This window comes from Ochotona curzoniae, unplaced genomic scaffold, assembly GCF_017591425.1.
Source record: "Ochotona curzoniae isolate NIBS_2020 unplaced genomic scaffold, NIBS_Ocur_1.0 contig_3176, whole genome shotgun sequence".
NCBI lineage: Eukaryota > Metazoa > Chordata > Mammalia > Lagomorpha > Ochotonidae > Ochotona > Ochotona curzoniae.
The window spans coordinates 1,823,477-1,839,269 of record NW_024465746.1 but is presented as its reverse complement, the minus strand read 5'-3'; positions in this window follow the sequence as shown (position 1 = coordinate 1,839,269).

Genomic DNA, 15,793 nt, shown 5'->3' with positions numbered 1-15,793 from the left:
TGAATTAATGGTGAAAATAAAATATTTTAGAAAACAATTTCCCTTCTCATAGGTTTAAATCCCAAATTCTTTTTGTACCTCAGATCTTTAAATGGGATCTATAATTTCTGAAAACTGTTACTGACTTTAGCATGAAAGCATTTGTGGGCCCAGCGCAGTAGCCTAGTGGCTATAGTTTTCTGCTTGCGTGCGCCAGGATCCCATATGAGTGCCTGTTCTAATCCTGGCTGCTCTACTTCCCATCCTGCTCCCTGCTTGTGGCCTGGAAAAGTAGTAGAAGACGGCCCAAAACCTTTGGACTCTACACCTGTGTGGGAGACCCGGAAGAAGCTCCTGGCTCGTGGCTTCAGATCAGCTCAGCTCTAGCCATTGCAGCTGCTTGGGGAGTGAACCAGAAGATGGAAGATCTTTCTTTCTGTAACTCCTTTTCTCTGTGTACCTGCCTTTCCAATAAAAATAAATAAATCTTAAAAAAATTTTTTTTCTTCATTGATGTTTCAGTTTCATCATATAAATGGAGAGTCTGATGCTGTTTCCTGAACAATTTTAAAGATTCATTTATTTTGGTTTGAAAGGCAGACTTAAGCAAGGAGAGACAGAGATATTCCACCTGCTGGTTCTCTCCCCAAATGGCCATAATGGCTGGAGCTGAGCCAACCCAAGAACCAGGAGTCTCCTCCAGGTCCGCCATATGGATGCAGAGGCCCAAGGGCTTGAGCCATCCTCCACTGTTCTTTAGTCCATAAGCAGAGAACTGGATAGGAAGTGGAGTAGCCAGGACTAGAACTGGCACGCATATGGGATGTAAAGCCTGCAGGTGGAGGATTAGGCTGTGAGCCACTGAGCAAGCCCCAATGTTTCCAGAACAATCTTAATGTGGTCATGTTTCTGGTACGATTAGCCAGGATCTCTCTCTGGTCTAACACAGAGCTGAGTGACCCAAGGAAGGAGTGACTGCAGCTTCCAGAGAGACCCTGTTGAGCCCCACCTGTGGACTCTAGGGCTTTGTTCTTACAAGCTGAGTCAAGCTGGTACAGATTTCCAAAAACAAGGTTACTACAATAGATATTTTTAAGGTTTATTTTTCAGCTACTTCAGATAGAGTTGTCTTCCCTCTGCTGGCTCGTTCCTCCAAGGCCTGCAGCTGCCTGGTGTCTGGGCTGGAGCCAGGTGTCTCAGCTAGGTGACGGGTCGTCATGTGCTGCCTCCCAGGCTGGCTCAGGGACCGACCAGCCGACTCACTGGGCACTGTGCTCTGAGATGCCAGCATGACAAGCAGCAGCTCATCCACTGCACCACAGTGTCCGCCCCCAGAGGAAATTTTTCTCAGCAATCAAGGGAGCTTGGCAATGAAGGCTTTTTGGCTCTTCAAAATTCGATGTAAAAAACACCATGGGGAACACATTGCTAGCACAAAAACAAAGCAAAAACATCTCATTTATTAACTTTGTAGTATATGTGCTGCCAAAACGAGCACTCATTTATTAACTTTTACACTGAAATGTTTGCCTCTTTTTCTTAAGACTAATCATTCCAGAAGTGCAAAGTTGAAGGCAAACCTATTTGTTATCGCTTTGAATGATTAAAAACTGGATTTGAACGACAGGATTCATCTGACAGTGAGGAAAGACTTGTAAAAATGCTTTCGAAACATGTTTTACATTCTTGTTAGTTCATTTCTCGGTGTTTTTTGGAGCCAGGTTGATGTAATGTCTCTCACAGACTGCCATTCTCAAGTAAGAACAAAAAAAATATTGTTAGTCAGTTGCCAGTTCAACCTGAAGCTGCCAAATAGTTTTGTGAATTGGATGAAGGCAAATACTTGTATTGGTTCCTGGTGAAGCTCTCTGATACGGTGATATTCCAAAATGTGAAATTTTAGTCTTTTCTAGAACTTTGGTTTTTTTTCAACAACTTTTGATCTTTTTGATTCACATCAGCTGAAGTCCCGCATTTGCGCACCATCCTGGGAAAAGGCAGGAAAGAAGAGGGGACCAGTAGCTACAGAACTGTCTGCGGTGAGCCCCGGGGCCATTCTCACCCCATTGCAGGTGCTGGAGGCATGCAGAGGAGAGCAGCCACCCACAGTCAGCCGCAGCTCAAGTTTCTCCACCAAGAGTTGTTCTGAACACAAGGGTGCCTCCTGCTAGAACTGCAACTGTGAACCAAGTGTGCAAGAAAGCAGATCCTCTATTTCCACCCTATTAAATGCTCCAGTGCATTTCCCAGTGTACCAGGCTAGTGCAGCTGGAAGCAGTCCCCACTAGGGACTTTGTAGGTATCCCAGACAAGGTGTGACACCCTGTACCACTTGCTCCATTTATTTTAGTCTAACTGGATAAAAGCATGAACACCGTAAGATGCATTGGAACACTGCTGCCGGGGCTGGCATTTAGCCTAGCAGTAAGGATTGCTACCTCCCACAGTGGAGTATCTGAGTGGAATGCCCAGCCCTGGCTCTTGACTCCTGTTTGCTGTAGACCCGGGAGGCCGCAGGTGAGGCTTCAATGATTGGTTCCAACCACCCATGTAGGAAACCTGCTTTGGTTTCTCAGCCTCCAATTCTGCCTCAGCCCAGCCCCAGCATTTGTAGGCAGTTATGGAGTGAGCCAATAGGTGAGATCTCTCTCTCTCTCTCTTTCTCTGACAAATAAATAAATCTTTAAAATAAAATTAAAAATGGGCCCGGCGGCATGGCCTAGCGGCTAAAGTCCTCGCCTTGAACACGACAGGATCCCATATGAGCGCTGGTTCTAATCCCGGCAGCTCCACTTCCCATCCAGCTCCCTGCTAGTGGCCTGGGAAAGCAGTCGAGGATGGCCCAAAGCCTTGGGATCCTGCACCCACGTGGGAGACCTGAAAGAAGTTCCTGGATCCTGGCTTCGGATCGGCATAGCATCGGCCTCTGTGCTCACTTGGGGAGTGAATCATTGGATGGAAGATCTTCCTCTCTGTCTCTCCTCCTCTCTGTATATCTGACTTTGTAATAAATAAATAAATCTTTTAAAACAAAATATAATAAAATAAAAAATAAAGAGAACCAGGGCGGGGTGGAGTGGACATTTGGTGCCGTGGCTGCGCTGTCCTTGGGACAGCTGCATTCCACATCACAATGCCTGATTGAAGTCCTGGCAGTCCCACTTAGAATCCAGCTTCTGTTAATGTTACCCTGGAAGGCAGCAGATTTCATTCAAGTCCTTGCTGGAGCTCCTGCTCCAACCTGGCCCTCCCTGGGTCAGGTCAGGCAGTTGGGGAGTGAGTCAGTGGGTGGAGGTGTACTCTCTCTTCTGATCCTTCCCCTCTCTGCTACCTGTCTCTCTCTCTCTCCCTTTCTCTTTCTCTCTCTACCTTTAAAATTTTCTTTTAATTAAAGCTGAAATAAAACTCAAAAAGATAAATATTTTGATGCAGATTATATAGCAAATAGAGGAGTTAAAATTCAAATGTTGAGATCCTGATTGATTTAAATAACAGTAAGAGGTCTGGCATGATGGCGTAGTGATAAAAGCCCTCGCCTTGAATGCGCCAGGATCCCATATGGGCACCGGTTCTAATCTTAGCAGTTCCACTTCCCATCCAGCTCCCTGCTTGTGGCCTGGGAAGGCAGTTGAGGATGGCCCAAAGCCTTAGGACCCTGCACCTGTGTGGGAGACTGGGAAGAACTTCTGGCTCTTGGCTTCAGATTGGTGCAGCACCAGCCATTGCGGTTACTTGGGGAGCTAATCATCGGATGGAAGATCTTCCTCTCTGTCTCTCCTTCTCTATGTATATCTGACTTTGCAATAAAAATTAAAATAAATCCTAAAAAAAAAATGACAGTAAGATTATTTGTCTTTTCCTTGCATCCTTCCTTCATTCCTTCTTCCTTTCTTTTAAACATATTTATTTACTTGAAAGAACCACAGAGAAAGAGAGGTTTTCCATTCGCTGATGCATTCCACAAACAGCCACAAGAACCAGCAACAGGCCAAGCCAAAACCAAAAGCTTCTTCCTGCCTGCTACATTGGTCCAGCGGTCCAAGCACGTGGATTATCCTCTCACGCCTTCCTAGGCCATTAGCAGGGGGCTGGATTAGAAGAGGAGTCCATTTGGGATGCTGAGAGTGTGCTATGCACAGTGCCGGCCCCATCTTTGCTTTCAAAATTGTCCCTCAGCCAACTCCCCTGTTGTCAGTGGAGTCAGGATGTACGGTCTTGGACTCATCTTTAATTCCATCCAGGACTTTGTAATTCCTTGTCGGTTTTGTCATTGAAACATTTTAAGAGTCAATCTTCTACTAAGTTTCTCACCTCACACCCTAGCCAAAATACAGATCATCTTGAAACCATACTAACAACTTTCTAGTGAGCCTTATAATGATTTATTCTGACAGGGACTGATGCTGTAGCATAGTGAATGAAGCCACTACCTGTGGTGCTGACATTCCATTTGGGCACTGCTTCAAGTCCTGGCTGCTCCAGTTCCAGTCCTCATCAGTGCTTGAGATGATGGTCCAAGCCCTTTGACCCCTGCATCCAGATAGGAGACCCGGGGAAAGTTCCTGGTTCTTGGCTTCAGCCGGGCCCAGCTCTGACTATTGTAGCTAATTGGGAAGTGAATCAGTGTTTAAAAGATCTCTCTGTGTCTCTTCTGTCTTCTCTCTCTCTCTCCATAATTCTGTCTTTCAGATAAATAAATGAATGTTTTCTTAACAACAACAAAAACAGCCTATTCTGGCAAGGATACAAAAATTATTATTCTTGTGTAATGTTTTGATCCTACCTGATCCTAGAGAACCTCAAGCGCATTCCCTAAAAACATGCTCCCACCAAATGACTCTGGACTCCATGGCTTCCCACCACTTCAGTCTTGTGACTGCAGCCACACTAGATGACCAGGCCTCCATTCCAGTCCACCCATTTCACTCCAAAGCCCCTCTGGTCATGGTTTCCTGCAGCCTCAGCGTTTTACCTGCAGCCACGCTATTCTGGGCCAACGATCGAGCCCTCACTTCAGTCCACCGACTTCACCCTGACACGGTGTTCCAGGCTTCCAGGAAGTTTTCAGGTGCTGCTGTTTGGAGGCAATGGGTGCGATTCTACAACTTGATAACATTTATTCTCTTCTGACTCTTCCAATAATGAAAATATACATCTTCAGGAAAATCCTGGGAAGTACAAGCAAAAAATTGAACTCACCAAAACTGCCCAAAGGCAGAGACTACACCCAAGAACATTTGTGTATCTTTATGAAAGTCTTCAAAGTTAAGCTCTCATGATTCATAAGCGATGCTAGCTATGAGTGTAGTTCAAAAAGTTTGTGGAAAGTGGAATTGAAAAATCTGTTTATTTTGGTACAGAGCAAAATCGAAGGCTGACATATGTCAGAGTCCCAACTGTTGTGCCTCTTATCCAGGTCCTATTAGTGTGCCGGGGAAGACAGCATTTGATGGTCCAAGTACTGGGATCTGCTCACCATGTGGGAGACCTGACTCAGCCCATTCCAGTTGGCTCAGTTGTTGAGGCGAGCTGGGAAATGAACCACTGAGTCGGAGATGTGTGTGTGTGTCCCCACCTCCCACACTCTGCTTCTCAAATAAATAAATCTTTAGAAATCAAATATTAGAAATCTTGGCAGCTTTTCATGATATTTATTTCCTGAGACTTTAATTATTATCATGTGTGTGCATGTGCATACAAACACATGTGGAATTGTCCCAAAGCTTGCAGAAAAAAACCCACATTATCTATTTACAAAAATATTTATTTTTATTGGAAAATCAGATATACAGAGAAGAGGAGAGACAAAGAGGAAGCTCTTCCATCTGATGATTCACTCCCCAAGTGACCACAATGGCCGTAGCTGCACTGATCCGAAGCCAGGAGCCTGGAGCTTCTTCTGGGTATCCCACGCGGGTGCAGGGTCCCAAGGCTTTGGGCCGTCCTCGACTGCTTTCCCAGGCCACCTGCATGGAGCTGGATGGGAAGCAGGGTAGCTGGGATTAGAACTGGTGCTCATATGGGATCTCAGTGCAATGCAAGGCGAGGACTTTAGTCACTAGGCTACCGTGCCAGGTCCCACATTATCTTCAATTCCATTTTCTAACCACATTTTGAAGTATTCTCATTTGTGTAAAACATAAGAGTCCACAAGAAAAGTATTAAAGTTAAGCACTAAATGTAGCTACTGACTACCAGGTCAATCTTATATGTTTTCTTTTTTTTTTAATATTTATTTTATTATTTTTTTATTGGAAAGGCAGATATACAGAGAGGAGAGACAGAGAGGAAGATCTTCCGTCTGATGACTCACTCCCCAAGTGAGCACAGCAATGGCCGATGCTATGCCGATCCAAAGCCAGGAGCCTCTTCCGGGTCTCCCACGCGGGTGCAGGGTCCCAAAGCTTTGGGCTGTCCTCGACTGCTTTCCCAGGCCACAGGCAGGGAGCTGGCTGGGAAGCAGGGCCGCCGGGATTAGAACCGGCACCCATATGGGATCCTGGGCGTGCAAGGCGAGGACCTTTAACCACTTGCACCACTGCGCCACCGCGCCAGGCCCAATCTTATATGTTTTTAATAAACTTAGTAAGTATAAATGAACAAACAAATATAAACATCAAGTCTTTCAAATGTATCTAATGAAAGATATGCAGAACCAGTACATAGGAAACTAAAGAGCATCATTGAAGAAATTTCAGGTGGGAGAGTGAACCCCTGGAAGGAAAAAGAGCTCTCTTGCTGGGCTGGTGTTGTGGCGTATCCCCAGATGGGAGACCTAGAAGAAGCTCCTGGCTCCTGGCTTTGGACTGGCCCACTTCTAGTTATTGTGGCCTTTTAGGGGGTGAGCCAGAAGATGGAAGACCTCTCTTCATCTCTCTCTCTCTCTCTCTAACTCTGTCTTTCAAATAATAACAATAATTCAAACATAGTGATATGTAAGCTATAAAGTGAAAGGTATTTAAAACACCATTTATAACATGCAATATAAATTGTCAGAACAATTCATATTCAAATAAATAAGGTTAGATAAATCATTAGGAAAATACAAACGCATGAGATGGCTCTTCTTAAAAGCGATACCTACATGGATAATGACTATATGGAAAGGTACTCAGTCTAGAGCTGAGTTACGGCACAATGGGCTAAACTGCCACTTGGAACACCAGCATTCTCTTTCGAAGTAACTGCTGGAATTCTGATTGCTCTGCTTCCAAATCAGCTTCCTGGTTACATGCCTGAGAAGACCAGCAAGTTTGTAGGCTCTTCCAAGTGGAAGGCCCAGGGAGTCGTTGGCTCTGGGCTTCAGCCTGGCCCAAACCTGGCTATTACAGTCATTTTAGAGAAGTGAACCAGCAAATGGAAGATCTCTCTCTCCTCTCCTCTCCTTTCTCCTTCCTCTCCCAGTCACTATGCCTTTCCAATAAATAAATAATCAAATAAATAAGTAAACCTTTAAAAACATACACAACCCACAGGTCAGCTAGGCTAGGCTGCAGAACCCACTGGCACGTGCCAGAACTGGATGTGAACCATGTCTGGTTGAACCACGGTACCTGCTGGCAAGCACAAGATCTGGGGCTAGGAGTGAGCCTGGTAGGGAACTCCCCTATTCCCACTGGTGAGCATGAGAGCTAGGGCTGGGGGCAGGCTGGGCTGGACAAGGCAGAAGTACCCATTGGCATATGTGTGAGCTGTATCTGCAGATGGGTTGGGTTGAAGTAAGCTGCAGCACCCTTTAGTATGCATGAGAGCTGGATGGGATACAGGACGGGTTGGACTAGGCTACAACACATGCTGGCACATGCAAAAACCAGGGCTGGGGGGAGGTCTGGTGGAGGTTATTGGGGGTCACCCTAACTGTGGCCTAACTGTGGCACCGGGTGGTGTGCTGGAGGACTAGGCCTGTGATGGGCTGGGTTGGTCTGGGTTAGGCCACAATACCTGTTGGTTCACGTGAGAGTCAGGGCTGGGAATGAAACTGACCAGCAAGCTAAATGCATGTTATGTACACTGCCTGGTGCAGGTAATGAACTTAACTTGACCCTATACTAGCTGACATACATAAGAGACAAGTCTGAAGTTACCCCAGGTGAAGTTTTTTGGGGGACTCTCCAGGTGGATTGCTGGACTCAAATCCTGGCCACCGGGAAAATCAGATGTATGGTCTGACCTTGGGGTGCAAGTGTTAGGACTAGGGCTCCTCATTGCTGGTGCCTGTGGAAAGGACAACAGGCTCAGACACACATGAGTGACATGAGAGCCAGCTCATCTAGGTCAGCAGGGAACATGGACTATCTGGTCAAGATGACAGAAAGCAGAACAGGTTGGACAATTCTCCAGCCAACTTTGCAGCAAGTATCTGGGGGTCTGGTCAGCCCTTGGAAATAACCTTCCAATAACCTTGGAAAGATTTTTCTCAACCTTGGTTAACAAAACTAAGGATGTCTCAAAACTATTGAAACCACTTAAGTAACGCATTTGGAATAAGCTTTGGGGTCTCCAAGGTGTCACCGGATGACTATCTCCCATTGCCAGAGCTGATGTAGTTTCACAGCAAGGAGCGACCCCTTCTCCTCCCCCACTCTGGACACAGGAGAACAAAGATAAAGAAAAAGGAAACCATAACATATATCTCATCTTTCTACATATTTCAACCCTTCCTATCCTAACCAGAGACCCACATGGGCATGTGTCCCTCTAAACTATGCAAACGATACTAAAAATAAAATGTAAAATGTACCCAACCTTACTTTTCATTGGGAAAATAAAAACTCAAACCTTGATGCGATACTATAACACAAGTACCAGGAAAAGCAAGATGCTGAAAAGCATACGGTACCAAGTGTTGTGTGGATGCAGAACCTGTTGGTTTTCTGCTGAAGTTGTAACAAATGACCACAACTTCAGGGGCTTACAAGAGTACAGATTCATTCTCTCACCCCCTCGAGGGGCAGGAGTCTTCCCGGTCTCTCTGGGCGCAGTCCAGATGTCCACAGTTGCTTCCTCTCTGGAAGCTGTAGGGGAGACCCTGTTCATTTCCTGTCCTTCCCAGGTCCTTGGCTAGGGGTCATCTTTCCACTTCAAAACGGGCAGTATTGCATCTCTGACCTCCGTGGCTACATCTGCCCGCTCTTCCCTCTGCCACTTGTAAGGACACTTATGACTACCAGTGAATTCGGCAGCGATTTCTTGGTGCTTGGAGTGGCGAGCTTGGCAGCGATTCATAACTGGTAAACTATCAAAACCACTTGAGCAAGACCCTCGGAGTACGCCCCATATCGGGGACCTGGGATGGGTGGGAGACTGGGCGGGACTTCTCCCTTTACCTCCCCCTTTATCCCAGGTACAGAAAAAAAAAAAAAGTATGGATATGATAGTCTTACCCAGTTTCCTGCAGCCCTTGAACCTTTATGCCCTAATTAACTATGCAAAGATTGTCAAAAATATAATTTAAAAATGAGGAAAAAAAAACATGAAAAGGACACTTATGACTGCGTTGAGCTTCCCCCGTCACACCTCCAAACTACGCTGGGAACACCTCCCCGTCTCAAGACCCCTCACTTAGCCCCAGAGACAAAGTCCCTTTGCCACATAAGGTGAAATATTCACAGATTCTCTTGACTAGAACATGGACAATTCTGAGGGAGGCGTTACCCTGCCTGTGAGGAGCAACCAGCTTCCACACCATACGCTGAAGGGTGTAAATTGGCCACTTTAGAAACATTTGGCAATATATACTAAATCAAAAGGCATGGAGAACCCTTTGATCTAGCATCATGCTACTCTCAAAAATGTACACTTCACCACATTTGCAAAAACCTCCAGACAGGAAAATCTAAATGTCCATCAACATTTAAAATGGATAAATAAGACTGCAATATATTTTTATTAGGAAATACTGTACATCAATGAAAATGAAATAATTATCCAATGCACTATGAAGTCAATGAATCTTTTTTTTTATTAAAGATTTATTTTACTTTTATCGCAAAGTCAGATGTACAGAGAGAAGGAGAGACAGAAAGGAAGATTTTCTGTCCAATGATTCACTCCCCAGGAATCAGGAACTTCTTCTGGGTCTCCCACATGGGTGCAGGGTCCCAAGGCTTTGGGCCGTCCTCCGCTGCTTTCCCAGGCCACAAGCAGGGAGCTGGATGGGAAGCGGGGCTGCCCAGATTAGAACCGGCACCCACATGGGATCCCAGCGAGTTCAAGTCAAAGACTTTAGCTGCTAGGCCACCACGCTGGACCCAAAGTCAGTTAATCTTAAAGATATAACATTAAGTGACACCAGATGCTGAAAAATGAACTCTTTGTGATCTCATCAGCTCAGTTTAAAAGCCTGCGAAGCTAGTGTTTGGTGTTTCAGGTTACCTTAGCAGGATGGATGTGGTAAGAGCATTTGAGCAGGGCTTCTGGATCTTGGCACACTCCATTTAACCTGAGCGGAGTGTCAGAAACCTAGTGACTGTTTCTCATGATGATGTGGACATGCTTTGATGTGCATACTCCACTTTTAGCTTACAAATGTTTCTTTTAAAACAAAGAATTTGCCTCTTAGGCTTGGCATAATGATTCAGTTGGCTGATCCTCCCACTTCTAGCACCAGGATCGGGAGCTGGTTAGTGTCCTGGCTGCTCCACTTCCCATCCAGCTCCCTGCTTGTGCCCTGGGAAAGCAGCAAAGAACGGCCCAAATCCTTGGAACTCTGCACATGCATGAGGGACCCAGAAGAAGCTCCTGGCTCCTGGCTTCGGATCAGATCAGCTCTGGCCTTTGTGGCTGCTTGGGGAGTGAACCAGCGATGGATCTTTGTCTCTGTCTCTCCTTCTCCCGGTGTATCTGCCATTTCTCTGTATATCTGTCCTTTTAATAAAAAAAATCTTTAAAAAATTAAAGTTCAAACAAACAAACAAACAAACAGGTATTTGGATCCTAGTACTAGAGGTTCAAGGGCAAGGCCAGCATCAGTTTTGCTGATTTGAGGACTTGGTAATGGGTGGCATCACCTTGGCAGGAGCACAGAAGAGAAGGAAGCCAGGGAGTGTGGCACGGCTTCAAACACTGAATGGAAAGTATATATCATTGGAAAAACTATATATGGATTTCAAAAACAGCCTTGTTGGAAAGACTGTTAAAGGTCGCGTAACTGCTGGCTCTCTTCCTGCTTGCTCGTGATGTTGGGATCTGGGTCAAACTCAGTCTGGATTTCCCTAGTGGTGGCAGGGACCTCACGACCCGAGCTGCCTGTGGGTGTGCATTAGCAGGAAGCTGGAGTCAGGGGGAGAACGAAGACTCCAAATCATGCAAGTCTCTTCCACAGAGTCTTAGCCGTTTCATCAAACATGCCCTAGGAAAATTTCTACATCAGAATAAAGCAATCCTTTCACTCATTTTTGATGAAATTTTAAAAGTACTCTCATGCATACGTTCCTCCAGGCCCAGTCTCCGTTTTTCTGGTTGAAATGTGTCTGCCTCGGTGTTCCCTGCGCTTCATCCCCTCGGCTTCTACATGGGGTATTCGTGCGTCTTAGCTCTGGCTGGATGATCCACCTACTTGGTATCCATGTGCTATCTGTCAGGTCTGTGGACGCCTCGGGATTCAGACTCTGAAACCTCACAAACCAATTCAGAGCAGCATGGCGTGTGCATCCTTTCAGGGCTGAATTTAGCTTAGTTCTTCTTGTCAAATAGCACCAGTGCTCACTGAAGGTCCTATAGGACAAGTCTACTTGCCTTAATTGATTCTTGGGTAGTCCTGGCCTTCCAAGAAAGCAAACAGGGCCCAGTGCAGTGACCTAGCGGCTAAAGTCCTCGCCTTGAACGTGCTAGGATCATATATGGGTGCCAGTTCTAATCCCGGCAGCCCCACTTCCCATCCAGCTCCCTGCTTGTGGCTGGGGAAAGCAGTCAAGCATGGCCCAAAGCCTTGGGAGACCTGGAGGAGGTTCCAGGCTCCTGGCTTCGGATCAGCACAGCACCGGCCATTGTGATACTTGGGGAGTGAGTCATCGGACGGAAGAGCTTCATCTCTGTCTCTCCTCTTCTCTCTATATATATCTGACTTCCCAATAAAAATTAAAAAAAAAAAAGCAAACATCCAAGCAACCAGGTATGTTAGATAACATACATTCTGAAAATACATTCACCAAGTGCCTTTTTTATGAAGTATCTTTTTATATGCTCCAGCATTAGGGTTCTACAGACAAAAACAAGTATTTGAGGAGTTGGCAATGTGGTACAGCAGCTTAAGACACTACTGACTGTAATATGGCATGCCCTATGGTTGTGCCAGTTCAAGTCCTGGCCACTCCACTTCTGACTCAGCTTTCTGCTTGTTGCACTTACAAAGGCCCTTGAGAGACCAGAAAGGAGTTGCTGGCTTAAGGTTTTGGCCTGGCCCAACCTTGGCTGTCTGGATCTTTTATAGAATTAACTAGCAGATGGAAGATCTCTTTTTTCTCTCTCTGCCTTTTAAATAAATAATTGTTTAAGTCATAAAGGAGCTCATAGTCTAGTTAATAAAGCTAGGTTCACAAGCAAGGTCAAGTGTATGAAGTACTATAGGGAAAGGGAGCAGAGGTGCTCTGGGATCACACCAGCAGAGCTGAAAAACATGATGCACACGAAACACTTGGTCAAGGTCCTGAGAGAGACACAGGCCTCGGGGAGCAGCAGCAGCCACGCTTTCAGGGTGCTGAGCACTCCCAGAAAGCATCAGTTCCTAACATCCTCCTTAAGAGAAGGGCATGGAAAGGGTGTGTAAGAGAGAGATTTCAGGGATTGCCTCAATGATATCAAGTGGCAGAGTTTATAAATGCAACACAAGCATACCATGGCTAGGGGATTGCCTCCAGCTGCACATTCTCTAATCCCAAACCCCAGGTCAGCTCAGATCGTTTCTGGGAACTAATGAATCTATTGGCACTAGATACTCTGTCCTATAACCCTCTGATGAAATTCTCCTTAAGCCCACTAACAAATCCTTGCCTTGATTTAGGTTTTCCAGCGTCAGCTGATGGTGGCTGACACGTCATTCTGCAAGGAGAACAACACTGTTACTAGGGTTGGCTGTGATAATTAGACGACCTGATCCTGAACCCAGTTAGGTGGCACCTGGCACACAGGAAGAGCTCAGTGTTGCTTCCCTTTGTGCATTCTCCCCTTTGTTGTCACTGCCTTGCCGATGTTTGCGGTTGCCAAGGCTTGCTATGGTTTGAGCGTGTCCCCCAGGGGCTCGTGTACTGGCACGATGGTCCTCAGAGTGACGATGTGAAAACGTCGATGGAACCGAAAGGAAGGGGAGGGCAGTGCCCTCATCAGGGGTTGGTGCAGTTCTCCTGGGACCCAGGTCAGCTCCCACAAGTGTGGGTCGTTCTAACACCAGCCCATCCCATACACCTGCCTCTTGTGCATGGGGATATTCCTGTCTGCTTAAGCTGTGATGTAGTCAGGGGGAATTTCTCACCAGGGCCTGAGCAGATGGTGCCTCCTGACCTCTGACTTGAAACCTCCACGACTTTGAACTAAGCAAACCGCCTTCCTTTATGCATTAGGCAGCCTCGAGTGTCTCATCATTGCAACAAGATGGTCTAACACAACAGTGGGACTGGATGATTACGTGTTACTCCCTGTGGTAAGGTGTCACCCAGACACAGGGACTTGCCATCAGGCCAACAGGAAAGAGCTGCTAGCTGACCACTCCACTGCCAACTTGGCCTTAACCGGACACTAGTTACAAAGAACAGTTAATAAACATAGTTGTCTGAGTTCAACACTATCAACTGCCCGGTAAATTACTATTACTTTTTTTTTTCATTTTATTGTTGATAAAGTCCCCTTATAAGATATCTACCTTGTAAAAAAGCCTTGTAAGAGCAAAGGGCAGTCATTGGCTGCATTGTACTGGCAATAGGGAAGAGGGTTGAATGACTAGAAACTTGAGGGTGGGTACTCAAAACATACATGGAAAATGGAATAAAAAGATGAGTTTGTTTTGATGAAGAAAAATTGAAATCTGGGCACACAGAATCTTTAAGACGTGCATGGAAATTACATATGAAAAACTGCATTCGTTTCTACATTTTTAGCAGTTTCATTCCCTTTTCCATATATCTTGAAATAAATGTTATATTCAACCACTCGGGTAGCCTGTGGCAGATTATAGGCTAAAGCCCTGCTATCTGACTCAGACTTTATTTTTCAAGATTTATTTATTTTTATTGGAAAGACAGATTTACGGAGAGAAGAACAGAGAAAGATACTCCAACTGCTAGCTCACTATCCCAAAAGCCACCACAGCTGGAACACAGCTGATCTGGAGCCAGATCCAGGGGCTTCTGCCAGGTTTCCCATGCAGGTGCAAGGACCTAAGACATTAGGCTAGTCTCTGCTGCTTTCCCATGCCGCAAGCAGAGAGCTGAATAGGAAGTGGAACAGCCAGGACATGAGTGGAGGATTCACCAGTTGGGTCACTGTGCCACCCTAACTCAGAAGTCTTAAAGTAGATACTTTTTTTTTTTTTTTAAGATTTATTGACTTTTATTGCAAAGTCAGATATACTGAGAGGAGGAGAGACAGAGAGGAAGATCTTCCTTTCACGAATTCACTCCCCAAGTGATCGCAGCGGCAGGTGCTGTGCCGAGCCGAACCCAGGAACCTGGAACCTGCTCCATGTCTCCCACGCGGGTGCAGGGTCCCAAGGCTTTGGGCCGTCCTCTACTGCTTTCCCCAGCCACAAGCAGGAAGCTGGACGGGAAGTGGAGCTGCTGGGATTAGAACTGGCGCCCACATGGGATCCCAACGCGCTCAAGGTGAGGACATCAGCCACCACGCCAGGCCCTAAAAGTAGATACTATAAGATAGATGATGCAAGGGTGAAGAACAAAGAAACCTAATAAAACTTGTATTTTAAGGAGTTCTCATTATTTATTCCAATCTGTTAAGAAACAAGGACTCATTTGTGTATATATTTTTGGTATGCTCTCACCCCTTTCCGTCCCCCTGTTGCAGGAATTTTGACTCCGAGTATGGCAGCAACCTCAAATTCTTGTCTCGCAGGAAAGAAGAATTTTCATGCGGACACGTTAGTTTAAAACACAAATTTATTAGGAAAGTTGAGAAAGAAACTCCCGTCTAGTTACGTAAGGGGCTTTGAGATAGAAAAGAAACCCTACAACTCCTGCCATAGTGGCAGAGAAAAGGACCTCAGTGCTCTGCCATAGTGGCAGGAAAAAAAGAAGCAAACCCTAGTCCCTGCCATAGGGCAGAAGAGAATAAGCAAAACCCTAGACTCTGCCATGTGGCAGGAGGTAAAAGAGAACCCCCTAGTCCTCTGCCATAGTGGGCAAGGTGGGGAAAGAAAAAACCCTATCAATGGTGGGGACATGCACCTTTTAAAGATTCCACCAAAGATTCTCTCCATAAACAAAGAAAATTCTGGTTCCAAGGGACCTGGCCTTGGAACAAAAGGTCACCGAGATACCAGACATAGGACAATCCAGGCCTTAGCAGAGTGTATTACTCCCTTTCAATGATAAAGCAATCAGCCTCCTGAGCCCTTCCACACTAGCCAAGGATAATGGCCGATACTTCAGTGGGGAATTGATATGCTAATAGCACCACTGTCCTTGGAAGAGACGTGCCCTGGTGAGTTCAAGACATGGTGGAGAAATTCTCTTTTACTCAGGGACCCAGAATACCCTAACTGCCTACTACCCACTCTAACTCCTCTCTCACCCCCAGTTTTATTGTACGTAAGCATTTCCAGGTAAGCTAATTTAATGAAAGTAATGACCTTACATGAGGGCTGGAG